General features: G+C 51.6%; 1 protein-coding gene across 2 annotated transcripts in view; it reads left to right on the forward strand.

Annotated features, from left to right (window-relative positions):
* Positions 1–4873, forward strand: part of FHIT (fragile histidine triad diadenosine triphosphatase) — a 1113572-nt gene extending 1108699 nt beyond the window's left edge. For both annotated transcript variants that reach the window (XR_011145481.1, XM_068982552.1), the window contains exon 7: positions 4619–4873. The gene's annotated coding sequence lies outside the window, so the exon portion shown is untranslated. The remainder of the gene's footprint in view (positions 1–4618) is intronic.
* Positions 4874–6000: the final 1127 nt, after the last annotated feature.

The raw sequence follows: 6000 nt of genomic DNA on the forward strand, positions 1-6000 counted from the left end.
ATCACCATGGTTTTTCCAGTAGTCATGTATGGATGTAAGGGTTGGACCATAAAGAAGGCTGAGCACTGAAGAATTGATGGTTTCAAACTGTGGTGCTGGAGAAGACTCTTGAGACACCCTTGGATAGCACAGAGATGAAACTGGTCAATCCTAAAGGAGATCAACCCTGAATATTCATTGGAAGGACTGAAGCTGAAAGTTCAATACTTTGGCCACCTGATGTGAAGAGCCAACTCACTGGAAGAGACCCTGATGCTGGGAAAGACTGAAGGCAGGAGAAGGGGATGACAGAGGATGAGATGGTTAGGTGGCATCACCGACTCAATGCACATGAGTTTGAGCAAGCTCCAGGAGATGGTAAAGGACAGGGAAGCCTGCCTTGCTGCAGTTCATGGGGTCACAAAGAGTAGGACACAACTCAGTGACTGAACAACGAACCAAGACAACCAGTTAGGTCACCTGGGGGCAGCTCCCATCCAGGTTCCTCTTTAGAAAGAGAGATAGTGACCTGTTCTCTTAGTTTCAAAGCAGAAGGCCTGTCTCCTTGGCCCTCTAGGATGCAGGAGGGATGGGGTCAAGAGGGAGGAGCCTCCTTTACTGACACAGTAAGACTAGGTTGACTTGAACACACACACACAGAGGTTGGATCTGTTTAAAACAAAGGATTCTGCCCTTTTTGTGTGTGTGTGAAGAGAGACTTTATGGAGCCTGGTGACTCCCACATATTAAGGGGAAGTCAGGAGTGATTCATTCCGACCCCAGCTGGGATCCCTTGACCCCCTGCACTCACCCTGTACTCACTCAGTCATGACAACAAACTGCAGATGGATTCTAGAGACTCTCCTGAAGCTTTCAGGGAGAGATGGGTGAAGAGCCCACAGCAGGTCTTGGTGCTGCTGCTGCTGCTGCTGCTAGGTCACTTCAGTCGTGTCCAACTCTGTGCGACCCCATAGATGGCAGCCCACCAGGCTCCCCCGTCCCTGGGACTCTCCAGGCAAAAACACTGGAGTGGGTTGCCATTTCCTTCTCCAGTGCATGAAAGTGAAAAATGAAAGTGAAGTCACTCAGTCGTGTCTGACTCTTGACGACCCCATGGACCGCAGCCTACCAGGCTCCTCCATCCATGGGATTCTCCAGGCAAGAGTACTGGAGTGGGGTGCCGTCGCCTTCTCTGACAGAAGGTCTTACTCAAAACACCAGCTTCCCTGGTGGCTCAGTGGTAAAGAATCCGCCTGCCGATGCAGGAGACGTGGCTTCGATCCCTTCTCTGGGAAGATCTCACATGCCACGTAGCGACTAAGCCCATGCACCCCAGCTACTGGGCCCGTGTTCTAAAGCCTCTGCTTCACAGCAAGAGAAGCCACAGCAACAGGAAGCCCACACACCACGAGCAAAGAAAAGCCCTTGCAGCAAGAAGACCCAGCAAAGCCAAAAATAAAGAAATAAATTACATACATATACACTTATTTAGATTTTCTCCATCAGACTAGTTTACTTCCCCTCCTAATTCAAAGGTCCCCTCCCCAAAGATCTCTTCTACCATCCAGGGCCACGGGGCCTCCCTTCTGCCTCCATTTCCCGCTTTGCAAAACCAAACCCTGCTCTGACCTTGATGATGTCACCGCTTCTTCCTCCTTGTTGGGGAGGGGACAGTCTCAGCTCATCTGCCCTGTGCTTCTTAGGAGCACGGAAATATTTAAAAGGCATGTGTTCAGGGGAGATCAGTCAAATTTCAGATATTCTGGGCTCCTGTTCTTGGAACTCCAGAAGCCCCCGTTTTCTGGACTGCTCACCTGGCACCTGATGATCTGCTGTCTTGCCTCCTCCTGGGTGTGGTGGTTCCCCAAAAGAGCTGGGAGCACTCTGAGGATCTCATTATTCACCTGTCTGCACTCTGCCAAGAACTTCCCTCACGCTGCAGTATACACATTTGTTGATATGCCCATATAAACACTGAAAACATCAGCGTCTAAAGGTGAGATCAAAGGGAAGTGGAGACAAAGGGCGCTGATGTGTGAGGTCCGACCAGAGGATGGCGCCCGCACGCACCCTCTTTGACAATGAGGCTGACTCCCTGCGTATGTGAGCGATGACTTCCACTCGCTTTGACGTTTCCTGGCTCCCTGCTGCCTGGTCGCCCTGACCAGCAGCTCCGTCCAGAGCATGCACAGCGGTGAGGACGACCGAGGCTCACAGCGGCGGGTCCACCCGACGTGCCAGCACTGCCCTGAGCACCTAGGTGTGTTCCCCCTCATTCCTCCCCATCACCCCACCACGCACGCGTCGTGCCACCTGGAGACGCACAGCCAGGAAATGACACGCCCCACGTCTCAAAGTTCAGCCTGCTCACTCGCTGTCTCTGGCTTCAGAGGTGGTCTCTGTGCCCCACGAGCTTCCAGACGAGGAGGAGACAAGGAGCTGCTGAAGACAGAGCCTCAGGCGGCCAGGCAGACGGCGTGAACGCCGCGTCTGTGAGCAGGATATGATGCAGGAGGCATCGGAAGTGGACGGACAGGAAGCCTGCTCAGTGAAGGGACACGGGCATCCAGGGAGGGGCATCCAGGGACAGGCAGCAACCACAGGGCTGGTGCTGGGAAGGGCGGGCGAAGGAAATAACATGGGGCCGCGGTGTTCAAGAGACCAAAAATAACACCGAGGGAAACTTCTAGGACATAAATCTGCCCTGGACAGGCGAGGCGGAGGAAGAGAAAGGGCACATCCATTTCCAGGCCTGCACAGGTGCCTCTGACTCTAAGTCAATCATTGTTCAAGGACCAGGGTGATGATGAATGACCGGGAGATGACCAGTGTGTCCTGGCGAGATGGGCGGCGCTGGGAACCACCGGGGAGGATCCAAGTGTCAGTCAACAGGGAGACAGGCCCCCTTCTGCGGGGTCGGGAAGGGTGCAAATGGATGGGTACCCGCCTCACTCACAGACATCAGGACTTGGGGAGGCGGTGAGTGTACCCTGAGCTAAAACATGAAGGCTGAAGCGGAAGTGATTGTGCTGCTGTGTTCTGGATCCCAGAAGGGAGAGGATGTAATTCCAAAGGAATGCCCTGCCTGCCCCTTGCTCTCTGCCCCTCTTACGAACTTGCAGGAAACGTATAGCGCTGGACCCACTAACAGCTCACTCCATGAGGCTGAAGTGGGCGCCTGTGTGTCCTTTCCGGTGGGTTAAATGGGCCTGTATTGAGCATATCCTTGAAGTACACGCTGGAGCTAGGGGGCAGCCGGGCCTTTGCACCTAGGCCTCCCACGGGTGGCACTCAAAGCCATAAATAGCAAACAGGAAAGGAAAAGCTGTGTAAATCTCCACTCAGGTCTCTGGAAAACCCCAAAGGGGAAGTCTCTTTCTGCTTCTGAAAAATGTTTCTCAAAAGCTCTTCATTTACCACGTGTGTGGTAGCTGCCCCAACATGTCCTCAGAGCCCTTTCTTTCAACCTCCCTCAGACTATGGAATCTAGGCTGTAAAATTCTCCTCTTTCTTCCCTCCTTATTTAAATTTCTGTTTCCTGGAATGGTCTGCCCTTTCCAACCTCCTTCAAGCAAGCAGTCCCAGCTAGTCTGACTCTTGACCACATCCATGTTCAGTTCAGTCGCTCAGTCGTGTCTGACTCTTTGTGACCCCATGGACTGCAGCATGCCAGACCTCCCTGTCCATCACCAACTCCCAGAGTTCCCTCAAACTCATGTCCATTGAATCATTGATGCCATCCAACCATCTCACCCTCTGTCGTCCCCTTCTCCTCCTGCCCTCAATCTTTCCCAGCATCAGGGTCTTTTCAGATGAGTCAGCTCTTCGCATCAGGTGGCCAAAGTATTGGAGTTTCAGCTTCAGCATCAGTCCTTCCATGTAATACCCATGTTACTAATCGCAGTAACTAATGCCCAGAAGCTGAGGCTCCAACAAGTTCTCCTCCGGGGTGAAGAGAGTGTCAGAGCTGTGAAATGCATTTCTGTGACCTAGGAATAAGATGAGAGGGCTTCCTCCAACTTTCCTTCTTTATAATTATTCCTTATTTGCATTAGGCTTAGCCTAAATCCTTCAGGTAACTTGCCTTGCAGCAAAGCTGATTCCGCACACTACAGACGTACGAGCTCAAGAATTCCCCAGTCCAGGGGCAGGTGCCTTGGACTCATATGGAGAACTTGTTAACAAGCACAGATTCTTGGCCTTCTCTCCGCACCTGCTAATTCAGAATGTGGAGGACAGACTGGGGAAATCTGTGTTTTTAACAAGCTTCCTGGTGAAGCTTGTGATAAAGGCTCCGCTTGGGAGTCTCTTCTTACCTAAGTCAAGGTCTGAATTTCGTTCATTTGCTATGTAAGATGTGTGTCCAGAAAGCAAATTAAGAGACTGTGCAGCTGACCCCTGGGGCCTGGGCTGTGGACAGAACACGTGGAGCAGGTGGGGATCCAGGGAGCCCGGCATTAGCAGGGCTGGAGTCTGCCCACACCCCGTCATATACCTGCATCTGTGCAGCTCCAAGCAGCATGTTAAGGGCCATCTGAGAGAGCGGCAGTGAGCAAACTCACCTTGTGTTTATTGCCATGATTTTTAAAATGCTATTTGTTCTCACTAAATGTCCGGTTTTATGTCCTGTCATTTCCAGGCACGGAAGGAAGAGGAACAAATCCCCAGGCATAAGGAAACGGGCCTCATGCTTCAGGGCCCTGGGCCTTGGAAATGCAGCTAAGCAAACTTTATTACATCCTACAATTCGACAGCCTTTTGCAAAGCATTTTATTATGCTTGTGGAAGCCAACGGGGTTATGTTTCAATCACCGTGACTGACAGGCTGCCTTCAAAACCACGGCACCCACTTGCCCTTCCACACTTCCTCAGCTACGTACTTAGAATAGAACTTTTCTAACTTGTCCCTTGGCCTGGATGGGAAATAAAAATGCTAGTTAAAATATTTACCTTGCGTGTTGGCTAACTGAAAAATCTGACGTTTGGGGACCTCACAAATGAGCATATTGATCACTCAGACCTGCCGTGCTTCCTGTAAACCAAAGATCTGCCAAGGCTGAGAGAAGATTTAGAGAGTTTCTGCGGAGGTGAGTAAGATAATAGGAGGAGGGATGTACACCCTTCCCTCGGTGCTGAGAGAGCGAGCTGACAGGGCTTAAGGTGGCAAAATCAGCTTCAGGACACTGATCGATATGGACATGAGGATCGGACACCTTGGTCTGGGGGCTGGAGTAGGGGGAACATAAGGAAAAGAATGGAAAGGTTCTCAACGTTGGTTTAGGAAGCACGCCGCTTGCCCATGACGGTCAATTTCTTCAAGGGAGGACGACAGAAGCAGGCCCTTTCTTAATAAAACAGGGGATTAGAGTTTATAGAGGAAAATCAAACATACCAGTAGCACTGCTACAAGGAACCAAAGGCAGGATTTTTCTTCTTCACAAAAAGCCTCCTTGAGAACCTCTTGGCTTACGGACTGCTCTGACCGCGACGCCATCCCCAGCGTGGTGTGTGTGTTTCCTGTGACTGCTGTGACAAATTCACCCCAAACCAGGCAGCTTAGAGCAACAGAAGTGAGTCCCGTCCCGTTGTGGAGGCCAGACGTCCACAGTCCTGCCAGGCTGGGCTCCCGCCGGAGGCTCTGGGAGTCTCTCTCCAGAGGTTCTGCCGGCAGCCTCGGAGTTCCTCGGCCTCACTCTCTTCTCACCTCTCTTTTCACACCCCCCTCTCGTTCTCTGTGTGTCTCCGCTGTGTGCCTCTCTTATAAGGACACTTGATATTGGACTCAGAGCCCACCCGGATAATCCAGAATGATGCCCTTAAGACCGTAACGTCCTTACCTCCATTTCATCTGCAAAGCCTCCTTTTCTAAATAAGGTGGCGTTTACAGATTCCAGGGGCGTGACATGGACATAGCTTTTAGGGGTCCACCATTCAACCCACCGCTTTGACTGTTTCTGACACAGTATAAGCCAGCAGATTGAGCATGACAGATTCGCATCCTGTTTCCAGTCTCCTTGAATG

The sequence above is a fragment of the Capricornis sumatraensis genome, chromosome 10, assembly GCF_032405125.1.
Source record: "Capricornis sumatraensis isolate serow.1 chromosome 10, serow.2, whole genome shotgun sequence".
In the NCBI taxonomy this organism is placed as follows: domain Eukaryota; kingdom Metazoa; phylum Chordata; class Mammalia; order Artiodactyla; family Bovidae; genus Capricornis; species Capricornis sumatraensis.